We start from the raw sequence: 23,867 nt of genomic DNA, 5'->3' as shown, positions 1-23,867 counted from the left end.
GGAGAGAAAACCATTAGTTTGATGGAAAATTGGATGCTGCTAATGATATACAATATGGTAGAGGGTAGAGCCCTGGTACCAGCTCTGCTCCTTCTAAGCTGTAGGACTGTGCCTCCTTGTGTGACATCAGTAAAGTGGAGGTATTAGGGAGTCTGTGCTCATCAGGTTTTTTGCCAACTTGAAACAAGTCAGGTTCATCTGGAAAGGGGGAATTTCAATTAGAAATAGTACTTCTAGCAAATTGGTCTGTAGAAAAGTCTATGGGACATATTCTTGAGTGTGGATTGATGTGGGAGGGCCCAGCCCACTAGGGGTGGTGTCATTCCTAGGCAGCAGGTCCTAGGTGGTATAAGGAAGCAGGCTGAGAAAGTCAAGAGGAGCAGGCCCATGAGCAGCATTCCTCCTTGGCTTCTGCTTCAGTACCTACCTCCAATTTCCTTTCTTGACCTCCAGTGTTGGCTTCCCTTGATAATGGCCTCTATCCTGTAAGAGGTAATAAATTATTTGGCCCAAGTTTCTTTTAGTCAGTGTTTTATCACAGAAACAGAAATCAAGCCAGGACAGAGTCCTTTCCTGTGGTGGTCAGAATTCTAAGAGAGGCTCAAGACCGCTGTCCTATGGTGTTTAATCCCACCCAACTTGCAGATTAGATGATGTGGTAATTACTTCCCAATGATGAGACAAACATCATGGCCAAGACAATCTATGGAAAAAAAGAGTTTATTTTGGCTTATGTTCCCAGAGGCGGGGAGTCATGGGGAAGGGTGGGGGAGGTGCAGGCTACAGCAAGCAGCTAGAGCAAGAAATTAAGAGATCACATCTTCAAATGCGAACATGAACTAGAAAGAACAAACTGGAAGTGGGCAAGGCTATGGTCACTGACACTAATGTTTGCTATCTGTCCCTAAACTGTTGACCAGTAAGGTATTTCTCATAAGTAAATTCATCTAATCTTCCAGGTGAAACAAATTCACAGGTTTTCGTTCCTCAAAGGCCACTCCCAGTATGTTACTTCCTGCATCAAAGCTGTACCTCATAATGAGTCCATGACCCCTCTAGCAAGCACTATCAACTGGGGACCAAGTGTTCAAATACCTGAGGGTATAGAGAGCATCTCTCAATCAGACCACCACAAGAGGTATGGAGCTTGACTCTGGTTGGGATTAGCCAAAAGAGGTGACTCTGGGAGATCCTAACATCGTCACGTTAGGAGAAGGCAAAGCCTCAGAGATTCATGTCCAGGCCGAGAGAATGAAAAAGCCCTGAAGGGGAGGAGTTACTTATCGAGAAGCTGAGGGTGGTGACTTCCTGGACTGAAAGCAATCCCTGTTGAGAGTTAAAAACAGAACAAAGATCTTGGCCATCCATCATCAGACTAGATCGGGTACAATAAGAAACTATGTTGGACTTATTAGTTTAGAAACAAAACAAATGCATTGCTTGCAATTCTTAGCTGGGAAGTTCAAAATCAAATGCAGGAATTAACACGCAGCAGCACGCCTGGCTGTGAGATCTGTGCTCCACATGTCATGATCTCTCCTGCCCATTTTTTTTTTAAATCCTTCAATACCTAGTTTCTTCATGTTAACTGACTGACATACAAGAACATATGGGTAACCTAGGAGTGAACAGTTTTTAGGTAAAATTTAGATGGCTTAGCATAGACCCTCTATACAAATAGAGATACTACAGAGACAAACGGTGTCCTAGAGACATAGTGTGGAACTTATTGCCAACAATGTGCAGTTTGGGGTTAGGGAAAGGTAAGTACTAATGGACATGAGTAAGCAGAAGCCACCAGTGGGCTGAGATCAGAGTGTGCACAGGAAAGCAAAATACTCATTAAGAACAGGCATAGAGGCCACAATCTGACCACCAGTTATGAGATTCCTGAACTCAAGAGGGAAGGAAGTCTGTCGCTCGCAACAGTGACTCTTCTCTGATCACTTCTAGTTCTTTCAGTGTCCAAGAGATCTGACTCACTCACTTTTCCAGACTTCCGAGGAAGGTTCTACATTTCTGCAAGCTTTTATTTCCATGGATGTCCTCACACTACTCTAGGCAAAGTTCTTGGTGGTGGTGGTGAGATATATATCTCAAAAACGAAAACAGAAACCCAAAACAAATATATATAAGTTTTCGCTCTATAGTCCTACCTGGCCTTGAGTTCCTAAACAATCCTCCTGCCTCTGACACCTGAGTTCTGGGATCACAGGTGTATGCTATCACTTTCAGTTCAGATGACCTTAATAAATAGCTCAGTAGTAACATTGGTTATTTCATAAGTATTATTGCCAAATATTGAGCTACTAATAGTACATGCTCTGGTTCTTTTAATTTCTTCCCAACCCTATGAAATGACTCTTCTTTCCCTTCTTCTTTCCTTCTTCCCTCCATTCTATCCTTCTTCCTTTCCTCCCTCCTTCTCTCCCTCCCTCACTTCCTCTATCCCTTCCTTCCTTCATTTCTTTTTTTCCTTTGACTCATCTCTAAACTCGACTAGCCTCCAACTCACTATGTGGCCTGAGGATGACCTTAAACTTCTGGGTCTCCTACTTTCATCTCCAGAATGATGACCCTAGAGTTATGAGCCACCACCCCTGGCTTATTGGGCACTGGGGCTTAAGCCCGTGTCTTTGTACATGGTAGGTGTGCTCTACTGACTGAGATCGGGCAGATAAGACATAAAAGGAGGGACTCATCTCATGAATGGGTTAGTATTAACATAAAAGGGCTTGCTGGAGTGGGTCCTCCGCTCCAGCCCCCTGACCCATAAAGAACAAGATCCCTTCTCTCTGAAGATGCAGCATCTAGATTTCATCTTGAAAAGGACCCAGTCCTCTCCCCAATGCCAAACCTAAGGGTACCTTGATCTTGCATTTCCAAGTCTCAGAACTATAAAAGATAACGTTCTGCTCCTTATAAATGACCCAGACTGTAGGGTTCTGTTATAGCAGTGTGAAATGAACAAAGCCATGGGTTTTAATTTATCTCATCAGATGACCGATGGAGAAACTGAATTTAGAGGATTTAACTTGCGGATCCAAGATCATATCCATCCTACAAGGGTGAAAGCTGACTTAGACATCTGCAGTTTCTGAACCCAGTGTTATGTCTAATTCCAATAGTCAGAAAATGAGGATATTCTAGGGAGACACTTGTGTACCTCCCTTTGGCTCTCAGGCTACTGAGACAAATGTTCCCAAGAAATGAAAGCTTCTGAGGGAATCTCATGCTGAGAGAATGGAAAGACCTGGTGCCAGCTGTGAGAGGACCTTGTCTCCTGGACAGAGATTTCATGCTGCTCTGACACTTTGTTAGATCATCTTGCAAACCAAACCAAACTGGAGCTGAGGTGGTGGTGAGAAGGGACACGCCTTATCCAAGACTGTTTAGTTATGCATTCATCTTTCCCTCTACTTACAACAAATCTATGCCAAGAACCTGAAGATGGACTTGGGCAGTGGGTCTGTGGACCTCTTTGTTCATCTTTCCAACATGGCCACATTGAGTAAATTTCCTTTCTCTGCTTCCATTGATGTGCATCCTTTTAATTGGCCTGAGGGTATGTGATGAGTTGAGTGAGGCTTGTTAAGGTTGCCAGGGACTGGGCTCTGACCCTAACAACTTTGGCAAGATTATTATAATTTTTTTTCTTTTTTTTTTCGGAGCTGGGGACCGAACCCAGGGCCTTGCGCTTGCTAGGCAAGCGCTCTACCACTGAGCTAAATCCCCAACCCTTTTGGCAAGATTATTGCTCAATCCCTTTGAATTGTTTTAGAGCAGACCATAGAAGCCAACTAATCCTCAATTCATAAAAATCAATAAAGTAGTGATAATGGTGAACAGGAGGGATATACTTATCACTAATATGTTGTTGTAAATATATAAAAATAAAAAAAGTATAGTTGTCTTTTACCTCGCTGGGTCCAGCACCACAGTGCCCCAAGATATCTGCTAGATATCTTGGTGGAAACACATCCCAACTCTGCGGCAGCCCAGTGTCTCTTGCTGCCACACACTTTCCTACACTCAAACCGTCAAATAAAAGAACACACAACACAATAACCTTTGACCCAATTGGTAAGATATAATTGCCCACTTAAACATACAAAGCCCAGTACCATCCATCCCTTAGGAATATTCATAACAACCCGTAAATACACAGAGCAGAATCTTAACATCACCTGCCAGGGCTTCTCACCCTCTCCTCTCTCCTGTCTCCCCTTTCCTTTTCTAGTCTCCTCCTCTACCTTCAAACTTCTCTTCCACCCATCCTTTGTTCTCCTCCAATGACAGGCCTCCTTCTATCCTGTACCTGCCCCTCACCTGTACTTTACAAATTCAATGGGGAGGTGGTTCTGGTGAAGTCACCTGATTCCTGAGTACATGACTAGGTAGCTGTCCCTGGGGCAGTGGAATTAGCATCAAATACAGATAACTTCAGGGCAAACCATAACACCAATATCATGTGTCAAAATAAAAATCAACATGTTTCTAGCTGAAACTCAAAAAGCAGAAGTTCTAGTATGTTCCCCCAAAGAAAGAAATGCCAACTGGACATTAATTACTAATTTTAGTAGCAAAATATGTAACTGATGTTTTATTTTAATATATGTTTGAAGAAAACCTGTGGGTTTTACCAGTTTAATGGGGGCCTTGGTTTTCCTGAACTTGTTTGGTTCACAAAGTCCTAAGTTTCTTAGTAAGGCATTCTCTCACAAAGGAGTTTTTAGAAGATGAATGTAGAAGTGGAAAAAATGGCTTTGCATAAAAAAAGAGAAATAAAACTGTAGAGTTTTTTTTTTAAATGTGCAAGAAAAGGAAATTATGAGTCTAGAAAATCCCAATTCTTAGTATGTTGCAATAATACTTAAAATTCACTTCTTGGTTGAGGCAGAGATGTTGAGGTGTACGTGTTTGAGAACAAATAACAGAGCAGCAGAGGTGATGGCTCAGCAAGTCACGTGCTTGCCTTGAAAGCACACAGACTTGATTGCTTCTGAAAATCGGTTTCATTTATTTCCTATAAAATTGGAGGGGCACATGGAGGAGGAGGCATGCGTGTGGAGGTCAGAGGACAGCTTACTGAGTCTGCTCTCTCCTGATAAGTGGCTCTTGGGAATTGAACTCAAGTCATCAGGCCTCGTAACAACTGAGGCATCTCACTGGCACACAAAGACTTTATTTCCATCCCTAAAACATGGCGTTGCATTGGTGGTATAGTGGTGAGCATAGCTGCCTTCCATCCCTAAAACCTCACACACACACGCGAGTGCACACACACACACACACACACACACACACACCACAGGGTGGGGGAGAGGGAGACTTTCCCACACACACACACACACACACACACACACGCACACACACACAAGGGGGGAGGGAGAAGGAGAGAGACTTTCACACACAAACACACACACACACACACACAATCTGGGTGTGGTAGTGTGTGATCATAATCTCAGCACTTGGGAAGTAGAGACAGGAGGACCCCTACGGCTTGTTCACAGTCAGCTTAGCCTGCTCTACAAATTCCAGGTTGGTGAAAGACCTCACACACATGAAATGAAGGCAGTTAAATGTGTGTCAGCTCTGCGGGGACATGGACTTGTACATTTCCCTCTCTGCTAGATACTCAGAAGCCAGAACCATCTCTGGCATATACTTCCTGCTCAATAAAAATCTGTTAAATGAAATGACTAAGCAATCAAACTTAAGTGACGGGGTGTGGGGCGGAGGTGGGGGGTGGTTCTCCAAACTGAACTGATACATGCATTTAAGCAAACCGCTTAGCATTTGTTCATTATTTATTTAAAAGGTCTTGCAAGAAGGTACGATTTGTCCTGCCAGATATAAAAGCTAAGAGCAGAGTACTGTTTAGAAGTGGACAATAAATCATCAGGACAGACTGGGTTGCTAGAGAGACCACTATAACGAGCATACACAGTCATGTGTACTCCACAAACCTTCCCTGGTAAATCAGGAAATACAATTAACTTTCACAGCAACCTGATCACCATAGACAGAACAAGAATTCAGAAGCATCAAGCATTTGGGTTTATTAATTTATTTAGCAGCAAGGTCTCTCTATATCACCTAGGCCACTCTAAAACTCACTGTTTAGTTCATAGTGTTTTTGAATTTGAGTTCCTCCAGCTCCAGCCTCTCAAATTACAGGCAAATGGCACTCTAATAATTCTAATTATTTTTAAAGATTATTTTTAAAATTTTTATTTTCATTAGTGTTTTGCCTACATGTGAGAGTGCCCCTGAAACTGGATTAAAAGACAGTTGTGAGTTGTTATGTGGGTGCTGGGAATCGAACCTGGGACCTCTGGAGGAGCAGCCAGTGTTCTTAACCTCTCAACCATCTTTTCAGGCCCCAGCATAAAATCCTAATTTTATTTGAGTTTGGGATTTTTTTTGTTTTAGTTTTTGTTTCTTTAGATTTTGTTTTGCTTTTTGTTTTTGTTTTTTGTTTCTTGAGACAGAGTCTCAAAAAACTCTGCAGCTTAATCTGGCCTGGAACTTATTCCTTAGACTACATAACTTTGGACTCATGGCAATCCTCTGGCCTTAGCCTTCAAAGTGCTGGAATTACAGGTGTGATACATCAGTGCATGTCTATCACAATAAAAAGAGAAATTAAAGGGCTAGGAGCATAGCTTAGTACTTAAAGTGTGTACATTTGCCTGCCTACCTGAGGTCCTGGGTTTCATGGTCCCAGCATAAGAATCAAAAGCAGATTACACAGCTACTAAAGAACCTTTAAAGAAATGTAGGTGTATGAGTGCATGCCTGTGTGGGTACCCGTGTGTAGGCAAGTTTGTGTGTGTGTGTGTGTGTGTGTGTGTGTGTGTGTGTGTGTGTGTGTTTACATGTGGAGGTCAGAGGATAACCACAGGTGTCAGTCCTCGCCACCCACTTTGTTTGAGACAGGATTTCTTGTTGTTTATCTATATACATGCCAAATTTGGTAGCTGGAGAACTCCTTGGAATTCACCTGTCTCTATTTCCCATCTTGCTATAGGACTGCATGGGATTGTGGTCCTGAAATACTGGGCATAACTTTTCTGTGGGCTCTGGGGATCCGAGCGCTGGTCCTCTTGATTGTGCGACGAGAGCTTTACCCACTGAATCGTCTCAGAAGCCTTCCAAGACTCAGCATGATGGCAACTTTTCTCGTTGTAGCACAAAACTCAAATTATAAAGAAAACAGGTTGAACTGTGAACAATTTTATAGTTCAGAGTCTGTGAGAAAAGTGTTGCTTGGGGATTGAGAAGACAGGCCGGAGCTGGGGATGTAGGTCGCTAACAAAGAGCTAACTTAGTAATGCAGGAGACACTGGGTTTTATTCCCAGTGTCATGATAAACATAATGTATGAACAAATGAATGAATGATTGAATGAGTGGTTGATTGAGTCAGAAAGACTAAAAGTGCTTCAAGATGGCTCAGTGCCTAAAGGTGCCTGCTGGCTCAAGTTCAATTCCCAAGACAGGGAGGACATAGGAGGAGGACATAGCTGACTCCCACAAGTTGCCATCTCCCAATTAAACAGTGCTAATCCACAGCAGTTACTTCTCAATGGCCAGAGTCCACTCCCCTCTTGGTGTATTTATCTCAGGCACACTTTAAACCCAGTTGATTGTGGGAAACGACCCCATTTTACCTAACGGTCTATCAGAAAGATACATTCCCCACATGATTGTATCATCTTCAAATCTGGGGAGAAATCATTTCTACAATGCTTGCAAAGTGAAAACATTGAGTGAAAAGAAACAAGGAGAGCAGATAGGTCAATCGCAGGATGCAGCAAAGGTGAAGGGGTAAATAATTTATCAGTTAGCATGCAACGTAGCTCAAGAAGGGATCAGTAACTTCATCAAAATATTACATACACACAGTTTCTTAGGTCTGATTGGTCTATTACATTGCAGGAAGAACACATCCCCTCTATGACGCTGGGGACTGAGCTAGATCTTATATATGCTAGGTAATTGACCTATCACTGACCACATCCTCATGTATTTTTTCTTTCCTTCTGTTTTCGTGTGTGTGTGTGTGTGTGTGTGTGTGTGTGTGTGTGTGTGTGTGCATATAGAGGCCTGAGGCTGTTCTTGATGCGTCTGTCTCAGCCACCGTCCACCTTAGCTTTTGAGGTAAGGTCACTCACTGAACCTGAGTAGACAAACTCCATGCACTGGTCAGTCTCAGGGATCCTCCCATCTCCACGTCCCCAGTGCTGGGATTGTAAGCTCTCAAGGCCTCACCTGGTTTTTTCTATCATTACTTTTTTTATTTATTATGTGGGGGCATTGTATGTCCTAGGGCATATAAGGAGGTCAGAGGACAACTTGGAGGAGCTGGTTCTCTCCGTCTTCCATATGTGTCCTGGGGATTGAACTCGGGTCATCAGGGTTGGCAGCGAGTGCCTTTATTCAGCCAATTGACCAATGATGGCTTTTTTTTTTTTAATGTGGGATCTGGGGGATCAAACTTACACTGTGTTGCAGGCACTTTATCTCCTGATCCATTGTCCCAGTCCTCTTTTTTTCCTTTTATGGTTTTTTTTTTTTTAAGTGTTTCACCCTACAGTTTTTACTATCTACATTTTTGACAAGAACATGGAAACATGGTTAAAAGAATGTCCATGACCAGATGTAGTGGTACATGCCTTTAATCTCAGGACCTGGGAGGCAGAGATGGGTGCCTGTCTGTGAGCTCTAAGCCAGCCTGGTCTACATAGTGATTTCTAGGCTAGCCAGGGCTACACAGTGAGACCTTGTTTCAAACACAAAACCTTGGTGCTGAAGAGCTCACTGTGAAAGGTAAGGTACGGCAGCTCCCTCCTTCCTGTCTTCCAGCCACACTTTTCCTTCTACTTCAACCACCATCTACTGTGTTTAATCCTTCCTACAGTGTTCAGTGCTTCCTTACCGCTAGCAATACATCTACGTGATTGCCACTTCTTTATTTATCGAGATGAGGTGTTATCTGTTCAAGACTTCCTTCCTGGTCTGTTAGAAGAGAGCTCAGTTCACTTACACCCCCATCCCTTCACCACGATGGCTCACTACTTTTAGTTCCCCTTGTTGATGTTTGAAGAAACTCACTTCAGTTTTTGTAACTTCTGTAATAATCATCTTTGCTTCCTGTTCTGTTAAATACGATCTACATCTCTCTGCTCGACGTTTTGTGTAAGTGTCTTCTTTTACTTCCAAAACTGTTTTAATGCTGTCTTTGTAAGATATCAAGAAGGGAGGGAGGGAGGGAGAGGGAGAGGGAGAGGGAGAGAGAGAGGGAGGGAGGGAGGGAGAGGGAGAGAGAGAGAGGGAGGGAGGGAGGAGGGAGAGAGAGAGAGACAGAGAGAGACAGAGAGAGACAGAGAAAGAGAGAAGGGAACAGAGACCAAGAGGGAGGAAGGGAGGGAGAGAAAGAGAGACAGAGACAAAAAGAAACAAAAACACAAAGTCATTTGCCCACCAGACTGGGTGTGGTTGCACAGACCTATAATCCTAGCCCTCTGAAGACTGAGAATGGAAGAGAGTGTTTGGGGCTATCATGAGCTACATAGTAAGGTACAGTCACAAACACACAAAATAGTGCAACAGATTAGGAAGACCTTTTAATTTTCTTCCAAGACAGAGTTCAGATTGGGCTATTCATGCAAGAAACCCAGGTCTGAGCAGGAAGGGGCATCATCTTTGGACATGCATGGGTGAGAGACAAGGACCAGAGACCAGATGCAAAGCTCACGGTCTGCTCCGGTGAGCACACTCAGGGTGAGGACTTGATAGGAAGCAGGGGTCAGGATTAGCATACAGCCCCCACTGTCTGTATGAAGAATTTTAATTTAGGACATATACCCAAAGCACTGCTCAGGATGGCGAGATGGCTCAGGAGGAAAGCTGACGCTGCCAATTCTACTGACCTAAGTTTGATCCTGGGGATCCACATGGTGGAAGGAAAGAACTGACTCCCACAACTTGCCCTCCAACCTTCACATGTGTGCTGTGGTGTGAGCGCCTGAACACACACAATTTTATTAAAAAAAGAAAGAAAGAAAGAAAAAGAAAAGAAGCACAGTGTCAGACATCCATTTATATTTTATTAGTATATTTGAATTATGCATAGAGGGTTCACTGTGACATTGTCATGCACGAATATAACTTATCTTGACCATATCTCCTCATTACCCTCTTCTGTCCCCTCCCACTCCACTGATCCCTTTTCCCCTTCCCAACCAGTGACCCTCTACTTCCATTGCTTTTTATTTATTTTTCGTGACCCATTTGAGTTTAATTAGGGTTGCTTACAACACCATGAGTGAAGGACCCTTTACAGAAGCATTCGAAACTTACCAGCTACCACCCTGAAGAAGGTGCTTTTTCCACTTCCCAGCCACCATTAACTGCCTATGGCTGCTGGAGGAGGGGGTGGAGCATTCCTGGATTTCCTCCTCTCTATCAAACATTTATTTTTAAGCATGCAGTAGGGAAGCAGGGATGAAGACAAGTCCCAGGAGAAAGCACAGAAGGATGTGATGACAGAGTTCACTGCCACAAAGACAAACCCAAGGATCTGTCTTTATTTCTAAGTCAGCGTTAGGTGTTTTGTGGGGAATTGTTCACATCTGGCTTCTTTCGCTTAGCGCAGTATTCCTGAGATCCCGTCTGTGTTGCTTTGTAACATTTCATCATACGTGTTCCTTGTACACAGCCTTATGTTACACAGGAACCTTTCACAAGGATGTGAGTGTACTCTATGCATGTTCCTCCCATACTCCCCCTCCCCTTTCCACACTTCCTCTGCCCAGAGGCCCCTAATTCCTCTAGATAGTTTCATTTCTAGGGAAAAGGCAAGTGCTTAGGGCGGGAGCCTGGAGGCAGGAACTAGAACAGAAACCATGGAAGGGTGCTGCTTACTGGCTTGATCCCCATGGCTTTCTCAGCCTGCTTTCTTATAGGACCCAAGAATGCTTACCTAGGGATGGCACTGCCCACGGTGGGCTGGGCTTTCTCACATTAATCAAGAAAATGACCCGCTGATGTGCCCACAGACCGATCTGTTGTAGGCAATTCCTTAAGTGAGATTCTCTCTTCCCAGATAACTGTTTGAAATAGACAAAAAATGGGGTTGGGGATTTGGCTCAGTGATAGAGCGCTTGCCTAGCAACCGCAAGGCCCTGGGTTCGGTCCCCAGCTCCGAAAGAAAGAAATAGACAAAAAATCTAGCCATAATATGCGGTAAACTAATAGTTTTTGTTTCTTCACAGTTTTTCTCAATTTTATAGTCTCTCTCTCTCTGTCTCTCTCTCTCTGCCTCTCTCTGTCTCTCTCTCTGTCTCTCTCTCTCTCTGCCTCTCTCTGTCTCTGTCTCTGTCTCTCTCTCTCCACACACACACACACACACACACACACAGAAAGAGAGAGAGAGACAGAGACAGAGAGAGAGACAGAGAGAGAGAGACATACACACACATATACGCTACAGTATAATATTTACCTCATTTTGTTCACAGTAGGGCACACACTCTGGCACACCATGTTTCACAGCTGATACTTCCATTGATTGACACAATTTCATCCATTAGGCTTGTTCTCAAGTGCTTTTGTGTCAGATGCCCTCTCTGTGTGTGCTTTTGTGTGTGTAGGAATTCACATGTGTGCTCAGGCATGCAGAGGCTACAGGTCAACCTTTGGTGCCATTGCTTGGGAGCTTTCTATCTCGCTGCTAGAGCTGAGCCTCTCATTTGTCTGGAGGTCACCCATTAGACTGACTGTTCAGTGAGCCTGTTGCTGCTCTTCATGTGCTTGGATCAGAGGTGTGCACCACCACTCCACCAACCCATCCTTTACCACTCCTCCACCCCATCCTCCACCCCATCCTCCACCCCATCCTCCACCCCATCCTCCACCACATCCTCCACCCCATCCTCCACCCCATCCTCCACCCCATCCTCCACCCCATCCTCCACCCCATCCTCCACCCCATCCTCCACTACTTTTCCACCTCCACCCCATCCTCCTCCACTCCTCTGCCCCATCCTCTATCCATCCTCCACCAGTCCTCCACCTCATCCTTTCTGTCTCTAATGTTCCTTGAGCCTTGGAGATGGGACCCAGATTCCTACTCCTATAACTGTGCAGTCACCATGGATTGGATATGACAAGTTTGAAGAAGTCCACCTGCTGGAGGTTTGGTCAAGAGCAAGTGGGTCCACCCACTGAGAGGTGGTCAGACGATAATGGCACTGACATCCTCAGTGTGCATCCATGTGTGGGTTCAAGTTTTTATGTCAACTTTCGCCCCTTCCAGTCTCTCTCTCTCTCTCTCTCTCTCTCTCTCTCTCTCTCTCTCTCTCTCTCTTTCTCTCTCTCTCTTCCTTTTAGTTGCCACGAGGTGAGCAACCTCTGAAGCTGTCAGTCAAATACATCCCTCCTTCTTTTAAAGTGTTTCTAGGTCTGTCACAGCAACTTCAAGTCTAAGTGACACGGCTGCTGTAAGCCACTACCTAATATTACCCTCTCTTGGTCGCCCAAATGTTATACATACCACACTTAGACCTGTTTATGCATCTACATGCATACAATATAGGCTAAGAACCCATGTATGAGACGGAGCATGTGCTTTTGTTATTTCTGGCTTACTTCCCAGGTAGCTTCTCAGTGACACCAGGCAACAAGAAGACAAGTTGGGTCCAAAAGTGACCATAGTTTAGAAGACAGGATGGGTATGAGCTGCACGGGGAGACTTACTCTTTATCGCAGACTCCTGCTTCTAATTCACTTGCGATGATGCACTATGTAGTTATGATGCTTTATAGCACACACAGTGCTTCGGTGGCCTATAAATAAAGGCAACATGATGTACGGTTCCATTAGTACAACCCAACTACCCAACAGTGGGAATACCATGATGGCTAGGTAAAGCTCTGCTACTTAATTTCAGCACCTGGGGGGAGGGGGTCACTAGAAGAGCATCTTGGGGTTATACCATGCAGGTACCTTGTGACCTGCCCAAAAAGGAACTGTGGTATCAGCTTGAGTGCTGACAGGTTTCCTGTCTGGAGGTGTCTGGAGAGATGGCATTTGGAGGCATGGTGATTCTCTGTGGTAAGGTTCATGTGGAAGAAGTGGGTCTTTTGTAGACTGTTTGCAATGTACACAGTTACTCTAACCCCACCCCACCCCCACCATTAGGTCTCATCCTGGCCTTAAACTATGTGGCCTTGAAGAGTGCTCTACCCACCCACCTCAACTTTAAAAAGATTTGTGTGTGTGTGTGTGTGTATGTGTGTGTGTGTGTGTGTGTGTGTGTGTGTGTGTGTGTGAGAGAGAGAGAGAGAGAGAGAGAGAGAGAGAGAGAGAGAGAGAGAGTACATGTGGAGGTGAAACAATAACCCAGAGGAGTCAGTTCTCTCTTTCCACCATGTAGGTTCTGGGACTTGAACTCAGGTCAGCAAGTTGGGCAGTCATCACCTTTACCTGCCGAGCCATCTCATCTGGCTAGGTCAGTCCATTTCGACTTTAGCCATTGCCAGTCTGTCTCCCCCTCTGTGACGACTCCTACACTCATTCAATGCCTATTACACAGCAGGGACTCCACTGTACTAAAAATGTTAGCAAGTGAAAATAAGGGGAACTTATCATTCAACAGGACACCACAGATGTTACTCACTATATATAAGGGTCAAAGTCAAGTGTTGTCTGCCTTTATAGCCATGTCTGGGCCAGTTAGATGGCTAAAGACAGTTGCCTTGAAAGCCAAATGGCTTGAGTTTGAACCTCAGAACCCACATAAAGATAAGAAGAGAGAAGTGACTCACTCTACAATGTTGCCATCTGACTCCCACATACACACCAAGGCACATACACATTCTCTCTAATAATAACAACATCAACATCAGCAACAATAATAAATAAAATAGGGCCCATCTAATATCCTGGTAGGTAAAGGCCCCTGCCACCAAGAAGGGTGACATGATTTCAGTCTTTTAGGCATGCACACCAGAAGAGAACTGATTCCTGCAAGCTATCCTCTGTCTCCCATACATGAACTATAGTACATGCACACATATGCACACTCACACGAATAATAAATCTAATTAATGTAATTAAGTTTAAAAATGGTTGATAGCCTTGATGCCCTAAACTAGCCTTCGTAGGCCATAGTGGGTCCCTTATTACTAGTGAATGACCTCTATACCTGTCTATGACATAGAGGACCTGATAAGTATCTAAGTATGGGCTCTTTTTTTAGGTCTTAAGATGTTACCCTGCTGAGTAATTTGAAGATATAAAAAGCAGAGTGGTAAGGTAGAGGTAAAGGCAGGAGTTCAAGGTCATTCTCCATCACAGGGCACATACCAGAGCAGTCACAGATACCTGAGACTCTGCCACAGAACAGAGAAGGACAAGCAGGAAGAAGGGAAGAGGAGAGGAGAGGGAAGGGAAGAAAGGAAAGAAAGAAGAGACAGAGGAAGAGAAAGGAAGAAAAGGAGAAGTAGATAATTATGTCACCTGTGTTACTGGTTTTGATGTAGACAGAGCAGTAAATAAAACTCATGCTCTAGGAAGTCCCCCCTGTGCTGTTAGTCACATGCATGCTTGCTGGAATTCAGGTGAGGCTCTGCATCTGAAGGTACTTAAAAGGACGAGTGTCAGGCCACTCATATCAAGAAAGAAAAGTCCAAAGTTGACTCCTCTTCAAGTCAGAGAGGTTTTGAGAATTGCTCCTTGCTAAAGAACCAACCCCTCTTGTTTATTTTCTGTCTGGCAAGATCCAGGGAGAACAAAAGTAGCCTCTGGGAGAGGAATTCTCCCAGAGAGATGAGACTGCAGGGCCTTGCTTGGGTAGTATTAGGAAAATGGATAGCAGGCATGCTAAAACCAATAATCCACAACAAACATTCGGCATGCCTGGAGACTTCATGCCAGCGAAATATTTTTACCTAAGAGAAAGAAAGAAAAAAGAATCAATTTGTGCTTTATTTTTTGCAGGCAATCGAGCTGTTTCTACCTCAGTCCTGTTTGCACTGAAAAACTGCTCCCCACATCCTCTCGTTCTTTTTCTTTCCCATGTGACATCAGTCATCGGGCTACTTTGAAGCATCATTTTACTATTCCTTTTGCCTAGAATAGCTTTTTCCTTTAAGGTACCTGCTGGAATGCTTTCCCTGCGTGTCTGTCCACATTGTATCTGCTCCCTTTATTCTTCCCAACCTCACCACCTGAGGTGTTCCCACTGTGATTCCAAACACAGAACCATTCGCCATTACTCCCACTAGATGGCTTAAAATGTCTCTAATTACACATGGCCTCAGTCCCTTCCTTTCAGTCACAATTTAGATGGTACCAGCTCTTGATTTGACTCTGATCTGCTATGCCACTTTAAAATTCGCTTGGTCTTTTGAGACAAGGCTTCCACGTGTCATCCCAGGCTGACCTCAAACTTGCTATGCACCGGAGGAAGACCTCACATTTCTGACCCTCCTGTCTCCATCTCCCTAGTGGTCGGCCAATAGGCATGGACTGCCGTGCCTGGTTTACGCAGCATGGGGAAGGAGCAAAGGGCTTCATGCACGCTACACAAGCACCCTACAAACTGAGGGATGTGGACTACTTTCAGGAGCTGATTCTCTTTCCACCACGTGATCCTAGGGATCAAACTCAGGTCACCAGGCTTGCAGGTCAGGCGCCTTTCCCTACTGAGCCCTCACCTGATGTTTTTACAGGTACAACAATAATTTTATAGCAGCTGAGAGTGTATTCATTACCCTCACTGGATTCTTCACCCACCCTGTAAATTGCATTGTTGATAATCATCGCAAAACTATGCGATCTCTTGCCACCTTGACGGCGACTCCTGCATGGTTAGCTGTAGGTGCTGTGTCCCTGGGCTGTGGTTTCTTTGCCTCAATTACTTCTAATTTCTGTGAGATCTGTGGTAGATAAAGGGTCTATTCTTAGGTTGTTCTTGAGGGCATTTGAAGTTAGAAGGAATGTTCTGGATTTCTCTACCTTTAAGAGGTTAAGCTGCTGTCTCCATTGTTGAGTTCTTCGGTTTTTTTTTGTTTGTTTTTTGTTTTTTTTTTTTAAGATTTATTCATTTATTATATATAAGTCCACTGTAACTGTCTTCAGATACACACGAGGTACAGACAAGGGCATCAGATCTCTTTACAGATGGTTATGAGCCACCATGTGGTTGCTGGGAATTGAACTCAGGACCTCTGGAAGAGCAGACAGTGCTCTTAACCACTGAGCCATCTCTCCAGCCCAAGCTGCTGTCTCCAGAGAATTGCTGTGTTCATGTCAGTTTTTAAGAGGTAACTCTTAAATTATCAAAAATTTTGCAAGTCAGTTGCTAAGTGCTGCTGTTATTTTTTTGTGTGTGTGTGTTTCTTTTAATTTCGTGTGCATGTCTGTGTACAGGTCTCAGATCCACTGAAACTGGACTTCTAGACAGTTGTGAGCGGCCATGTGGATGCTGGGAATTGAACCAAGGTCCTCCAGAAGAAAGGCCAGATGCTCTTAACCACTGAGCCATCTCTCTAGCCTGAGTACTAACACTATTAACTAAGTAAGTAGCTGGAGAGATGCTCAGTCAGTAAAGTGCCTACTGTGCTAGCAGGAGGACCCACGTCTTATCCTTAAACCCATTTTAAAAAACTTGGGCATGAGAGCACACACTTGTTATGTCAGTGGTAGAGAGGCAGGGCCTGGAGGAACCTTGGGGTTCACTGACCAGCCGGACAAGACTGATGACTGGTGAGAGACCTTCCCAAAACAACGTGGATGGCACCTGGGAAAACCAGCTGAGATTGTCCTATGGCCTCTACAGACATGTGGTGTGGATGGATGCACACACATACACTCACGGGATGGTAGTGGTAGGGGCTGTGCAATGAAAAGAAAACCTCTGGGACTGAAGAGATGAGTCAGTGATTAAGAGCACTGACTGCTTTCCGAGGACCAGAGAGAGAGTTCAGAACCCAGCACCCATGTTGAGTGGCTTACAACTGCCTGGGACTCCAGCTCCAGGAATCTGAAACCTCTTAGCTCTTCCTGTACCTACACTTACTCTGCATGTACCCACATATACACACCCTGTGCTGATTAGGGATTTCTAGTCAACTTGATGGAATCTAGAATCTCTGAGAAGATGGGGACCTCAATTGGAAAAAATTCCCCTGACTTAAGTGGTGTTTTAATAAGGTTTCCATTGTTGTGAAGAAACACCATGACCCAGGCAACTCTTATAAAAGAAACATTTAATTGGGGCTGGGTTACAGTTTCAGAGGTTTAGTTCACTATCATCATGGTAGGAAGCATGGCAGCTTACCGTCAGAGATGGTGCTGGAGAAGCCAAGAGTTCTACATCTTGATCTGCCTGCAGAAGGAGACTGTGACTAGGCATGGCTTGAGTGTATAACCTCAAAAGCACCTCCACAGCTACCAACTTCCTCCGACAGGGCCACGCCCACTCCAACAAGGCCACACCTCCTAATACTGCCACTCCCTGTGGCCCAAGCATTCAAACACATAAATTTATGGAGGCCATACCTACTCAAACCATCACAAGTGGCCTGTGCAATGTTTTCTTGACTGATGATTAGTGTGGAAGTTCCCAGCCTAATGTGGGTGGGATATGCCATCCCTGGGCGAGTAGTCCTGAGGTTTATAAGAAAGCAAGCTGGAAATCCACCAGTAAGCCGCTCTCCCATGGCCTCTGCCTCCAGATTCCTGACTTCCCTTCATAATGGACTGTGATCAAGGTGTGTAAGCCAAGGAAGCTTTCCCCAACAAATTGATTTTGGTCTTGATGTTTTACTAGCAATAGAAAGCAAACTAGAGGACACACACACACACACACACACACACACACACACACACACACACTTTAAAACTGATCTTAAAAATCACCCAAACTGGCAATGAAATAAATTGTTTTCACTAAAAGAAAGAAAGCTAACTGCTTTAGTCACATGTGGTAACACACACCTGCCAACCCACCACTCAGGAGGCTGAGACAAGGGAATGGCAAACTTCAAACCAGCCTGGTGTGCCCTTGTCAATGGATTTTAGCTTTTCCAACTACGACTGTCCAGGTTGCCATTCAAATCTCAATGGAAAAAAGTAATTTATGTTTGGCATTCCTAAAACATTTCTAGTTTCTAAAAAGTATAAAATCTCACCTCTGCTTAGACTTGTTCATAATGGCCAGGAACATAAGGTATCTATCAGTCAAGGGTAGGATTCTCACTCAGACCTGGTGGGTTCAGATACCTAGGATCTTACGATGTGGAATATGGAGACAGGGAAACCAGAAGTTCAAGATCATCCCCAGCATCATGGTGAGTTCCAGGCCAGCCTAGGCTATGTGAGATTTAAGGTTCTTTAAATAAAGCAGGATCTCTGGGTTTCAAGGAGCTTCCTCGACATTTTCTCAGGCGTGTTCAACTTTGGGGGACGACTTGAGGAGCTGGGTAGTGGAAGAGCAGTGAACAATGAATGCATGTGGCAGAACAGTCCGGTAACCACTGCTGATGACTGGTCTGCCTCTCTCTGGTTATGCCTACATTCTCCCTCACTCTTCACACATCTAGGTCCCTCCCTTTTATTGCTTTAAGAATGAAATGGATCCGGAGCTTCCGAGCACATGCGCATGTGTGTACAGATGCCTGCAAAGGACAAGTTTTCTGCTCTCTCGATCTCTGCCTTAATTCCCTTGACGCAGGATCTCTCACTGAAGCTGGAGCTAGTCGGCAGCTAGGAAGCTTGCTTTCAAAGTTATCGTCAGGGATGCTCGCTCAGTCCCAAGCTTGGATAGCAAGCTCGATCCAGGAACTGTCTTCCCAGTTTGAGTCTTGATTTTTTTTTTTCCTTTGCATGTCAAAATAGACTTGGAATCCGAAATAGAAAATCGTGGAAGACAAGCCTTTGCCACCCCCTCCCTCTCCTTTCCCCTCTACCTCCCTCCTCCGCCCTCTTACATTTTAGAGAAACAGGTCATTATTATGTAGCACAAGTTGGCCCAGAATTCTCAGTCCTCCTGCCTCAGTTATCTGTGTGCTGGGATACTGGCTGGCAGGACTGTGCCCAGCTGACAGAGATTTGGCAATTTCAAATACAAGCCCTTCTAGCCACCCCCACCCCTGTACAGTCAGATTATGGTATGTTAAGGCCAGACATATGAAGTCCATTAGACTGAAGTGACAAATTCAGGAGAATCTTGATGACTTCTGAGAAGTTGGTTTACAAAGCAGACCAAGTAGGGAGTTTTGCTTCAAAGCTGAGGTAACATCAGTGCTGAGGATGGGACTCCCATAGGCTCCCAGTGTGGAGGAAAAGAGGGAAAAACACAGGACTATGGAGGCCTAGGGCTCAGTGCTCAAAAATGCAGTTAGTGGAAAAGGGGGAGAATATGGTGACCCAACTAATGGCATATGTCTATCTCCTGAACATGTTTAGGGCCCAAAGAGGAAGAGAAATGCCTGCATTCACCGTTAGGACCTGATATTCACCCCTGTTACTGATTAGAAATGCACACACACACACACACACACACACACACACACACACAAATACACACATACACACACATATACACACACATACACATACATACACACTTACACACATACACACATACACACATATACACACACACAAACATATACACACATATATACAAACATACACACACATACACACATATACACACATATGCACACACATACACACACAGACATACAGAGACATACACAAACACACACACATACATACACATACACACACACACACACGAAAGCCTCAGACTCACTATGTAGTCAAGGATGACCTGGAACTCGTGATCCTCCGGTCGAAAGTGCTGGCATCACCACACAGCTTTATACAACCCTGGAGACTGAACTCAGGCTTTGTGCACGCTAGGCACTCTACCTACTCAGCTACACCCCCAGCAAGTTTTTATTTTATTTACAATGAAAAAAAAATCAAAGGTTGCCTCACAAATAGTTACTCAAAAAATATCCACATTTTTTATCTTTTCTTTTTGTTATAAGAATGGATGAAAAGCGTGACTTTTTAAACTTTGTTATTTTTAAAAGGGACAACAAATTATGGGGTTTTCTCTTTTTGTTTTTGTTTTAACTTTCTTGCCATTACTTCATTTTCTTTTGAGAGACTATAAACAGACCAAGACAGCCTCTGTCACTGACATCTCAGAGGGAAGGAGCTGACCAGACATTTTTCTGGCCACAGGTTCTGCCAAGGGACATGGTTGGGGAGAAGTGTGTAGGCGGCCACGGAAAGCAGGGAGAAAAACAGATGGTGAGATAATTTGTATAAATGGCTACTATGGGTAGAATTCTTTCCCTCCCCCTTCCAAAAGGATTCACTAAAATATTACCTCTCTAACCAATGCCTCCAAATACTACCCCTCTAACCAGTGCCTCCAAATGGCCTTTCTTGAGGATATTTACGGTGGTGATTATGAATGAGCTACTCAGGTGGGTCTTTCCCTATAAAGGGGAATTAAGAAAAACAACAACAGATGTTTCATGATGTCCAGGCTAGACCACCAACAGCTGGAACGCAAGCTATCCCTCTACTGAAGCCTCCCGAAGCAGAGCTTACAGGCGTGCATCACCACTAAGGGCTTTAAAACTGGGAGGAGAGTCAGATAGTGGAATGGCCACTCGAAGACAGGAAGATGCCTGGTAATGATTGTGCATGAAAATTCCTGGAAGACACACCGCCTTGCCCATAGGCTGACTAGAACTGAAGAGATTGTGGAGAGGTTAGCATGTTGCAAGTCCTTGGCCAGTCCTTATCTGCTTTTTATTGCACAGCCCTCTCTGCTTGGCCTAATGTCTTTGAGATGCACAGACTTCAAACAACCGAAAGGCTCAGAGTGCAGTCAGATAGCATCTGAGGCCTACAGCAGAAATGCTCCCACTTTGCCGTAACCCGCCTATCTGATGTTTCCGTCAACGTATTTGAAAAGTGTCATCGCTCATGACTTCCTTTGATCTGTTACTTTAAAAATTTCACAAAACTGTTGCCGTTCTAGAACAGGACATTTGGGGAAACCTGGATGTGTGTCCCAAGGCTGTGGTCATTTATACTTTGCTCTGGAATAAACCATCTCTTACCCACTTGAAGGTGAACCATTTTTAGGTAGTCAAAAGGAAGGCAGGGGTCATGTAACAGGAGGAAAGAGAAGCATCAAGCTAACCAGGGTGAGAAGTCAGTTGGCAGAAAGGCTGGAGACCCCGCCCACCAGGGCTTCATTCACAAAACAGAGCATGCAAGCAGGCACTCCGATTTCCAGCAAGGGCAGGTTCTAGAAAAATGACCCAAAAGTCTTTGACATACACTGGTTTTGAGCCTCTGGCCTGCCCAAGTGCTCTGGTCCATTTGCATTCTGGGGACTGTTGTTTTGTTTTGTTTTCCTTCCTTCATTGTCTACTTTTATCACTATCCACTATGTCTCTTGTTTGATTCCTTGTTACTTTACAGGAGAATCTGGTAATCAGGGGAAGCTGGGAAGTTGGTTCAATAGTTAAAGTGTCTGTCATGCAAACACAAGGTCCAGAGTTGAAAACCCCATAACCTGTGTAAATGTTGGGTGGGCATACTGACAATTACTGCTTTTCTGTAATTGTAGCCTTGGGACGCAGACACAGGGGAGCCCCAGAGCAAGCTGGCTGGGGACACTAGTCAAATAACTTGAGTTTGGTTGAACCTTCCTCAGTGGATAAGGTGAGAGAGCAGTAAAGATTCACAGCACCAACCTCAGGCTCCCACATGCATTCTTTCCCACACATAAAAATGCATGTAGAAGATAAAGAAAGCACTTTGGAATCTCAGTGGGTGACATGTGAACTCAGGCCTGTGCCTGTGAGGATGGCACAGCAGCCATCTCCAGGCTCAGACTCCAACACACAGACGCCTGGGCTTCCCCCGGCACCAGATTCTGCCTCACGACCCTCAAGAAGAGGGAATCCACCTGTGCCCAGATTCAGACTTCCGGACTCCCAGACTGAAGTGACAAATTTCTGCCTTTTAAGTCATCCAGCTTCTGGTATTTTTGTCACAGCATATGGAGTAAACAAATACTTAGAGCAAACGCTGAGCAAGACGGCTCAGTGAGTAAAAGAGCTTGCTGCTAAGCCTGATGACCTAAGTTCAAGTCTTAGGACCTATATAAGAGTCAAGTTCATAAGTCATCCTCAAACATACATACATACATACATACATACATACATACATACATACATATATACATACATACATATACACACACAAATAAAATTAAATAAATACATAAATATGGAAGTGAAATAACAGACAACAGCATGGTGTGCCACATCTAGTAGGTATAAGGCCAGGTTTGATTCAAACACAACAAAAGCAACCAACAGACTGAGGAAACTCAAAGAAAATGGAAATAGCAGGTGTGGTGGCACACGTCTGTCATCTCAGTACTCTAGAGGCTGAATCAGGAGTATTGTGAGTTCAAGGCCAGCTGGGCCTTGAACCAAGACCCTGTCTCAGAAAGGGAAACCAGACAAGCAAATATAAAGAAAAAAATTTTCATTCGTAGCTTCTAGTTTTACCCAGTTTCTAAGAAGTCAGAACAGGATTTGCTGAGAAAGTAGGATATGGTAAGGTCAATTCCCCCCAAGATCATGAAACAGCAGGCTCAATATCCCATGCAGCACAGAAGCTTGATTATGGGGGTGGGCGTGGTCAGACGGGGTTTCTCTGTGTAGCTCTGGCTGTCCTGGACTCAATCTGTAGACCAGGCTGGCCTCTAACTCACAGAGACCTGCCTGCCTCTGCCTCCTGAGTCCTGGGAGCTGGGATTAAAGGAGAGTGCCACAATACCCTGTTTGATGGTTTCCTTTTTAATTATTAGTGTCTCTGTCTCTGTCATACACACACACGCATACACACACACACACACGCACACACACATGCACAGTTGCACTATGACATATATTTGAAGGTCAGAGAACAATTCTGTGGAGTCAGCTCTCCACTTCCACCTTTATGTGGTTCCAGAATTGAATTCAGGTCACCAAGGTTGCATAGCAAGCACTCTTATTTGATAAGCCATCTCTATGTATTATATACAGATATGTAAGTGCATATATGTATATAATATATGGATATATGGCACATATGTATATGACATATGTATTGCTCTATAGCAGAGACTGACCTTGAGCTCCTGAATCTATTGCATCTGAGTTCTGGGATTACAGGCATGCACCATTACGGTTATCTGGTGCTGGGGATCAAATCCAGTGCTGTGGGCAAGCACTTTGCCAGCTTACAGCATTCCAGTACCAGTTTTGATTTTTTTCAAAGCCTGTCTCCAAGGATGGTTGCTCATCCGCCATTTAGACTATTGCTATCCATCCTGGACTTCTCCATATAATAAGCTTAACTTGTGTGAATTATTACATTGTTTGGCTTATTGAGTGCCTTTGCATCAGGAAAGGTCCTGTTATGGAAGAGAGAGCAAGTTCCCTAGGGAGAGCCGCAGGGGTCTTCAGAGGGCCTGTGATGTTGAATGTATTCTAATACAATTCTCCTGGTGGTTGGCCTTTATTCCCTCTGTGCAGGCAAAGCTACTTGGGGTTATTTTAGGCTCTGCGTGGGCATCATTCCTTGGACACACTCCTCCATTCCCTTTGGCTCCCATACAGAAGGGAGATTGCTAAAGAATGAAGATAAGAACTTAATGAATGAGGCTCCAGAAAAAATAAGCACCCTTTTGTACTCCTTTCAATAGCACGCTCCTTAGTGACTGTATCTTGTAGTACCTACATGAACCCTTCTG

The 23,867-nt window shown here is 44.4% G+C and overlaps 1 long non-coding RNA gene across 2 annotated transcripts in view; it reads left to right on the top strand.

The window, feature by feature from the left end:
* Positions 1 to 9,052: 9,052 nt before the first annotated feature.
* Positions 9,053 to 23,867, top strand: part of LOC134481486 (uncharacterized) — a 30,687-nt gene continuing 15,872 nt past the window's right edge. Inside the window, exon 1 of one of the 2 annotated variants that reach the window (XR_010056989.1) lies at positions 9,053 to 9,205. This is a non-coding gene — a long non-coding RNA (uncharacterized LOC134481486). The remainder of the gene's footprint in view (positions 9,206 to 23,867) is intronic. The other variant, XR_010056988.1, reaches the window with a different exon arrangement.

This window comes from Rattus norvegicus, chromosome 13 (genome assembly GCF_036323735.1).
Source record: "Rattus norvegicus strain BN/NHsdMcwi chromosome 13, GRCr8, whole genome shotgun sequence".
Taxonomy (NCBI): Eukaryota; Metazoa; Chordata; class Mammalia; order Rodentia; family Muridae; genus Rattus; species Rattus norvegicus.
The sequence above is the reverse complement of the archived record's forward strand: the minus strand, read 5'-3'. Positions and strand labels throughout refer to the sequence as shown.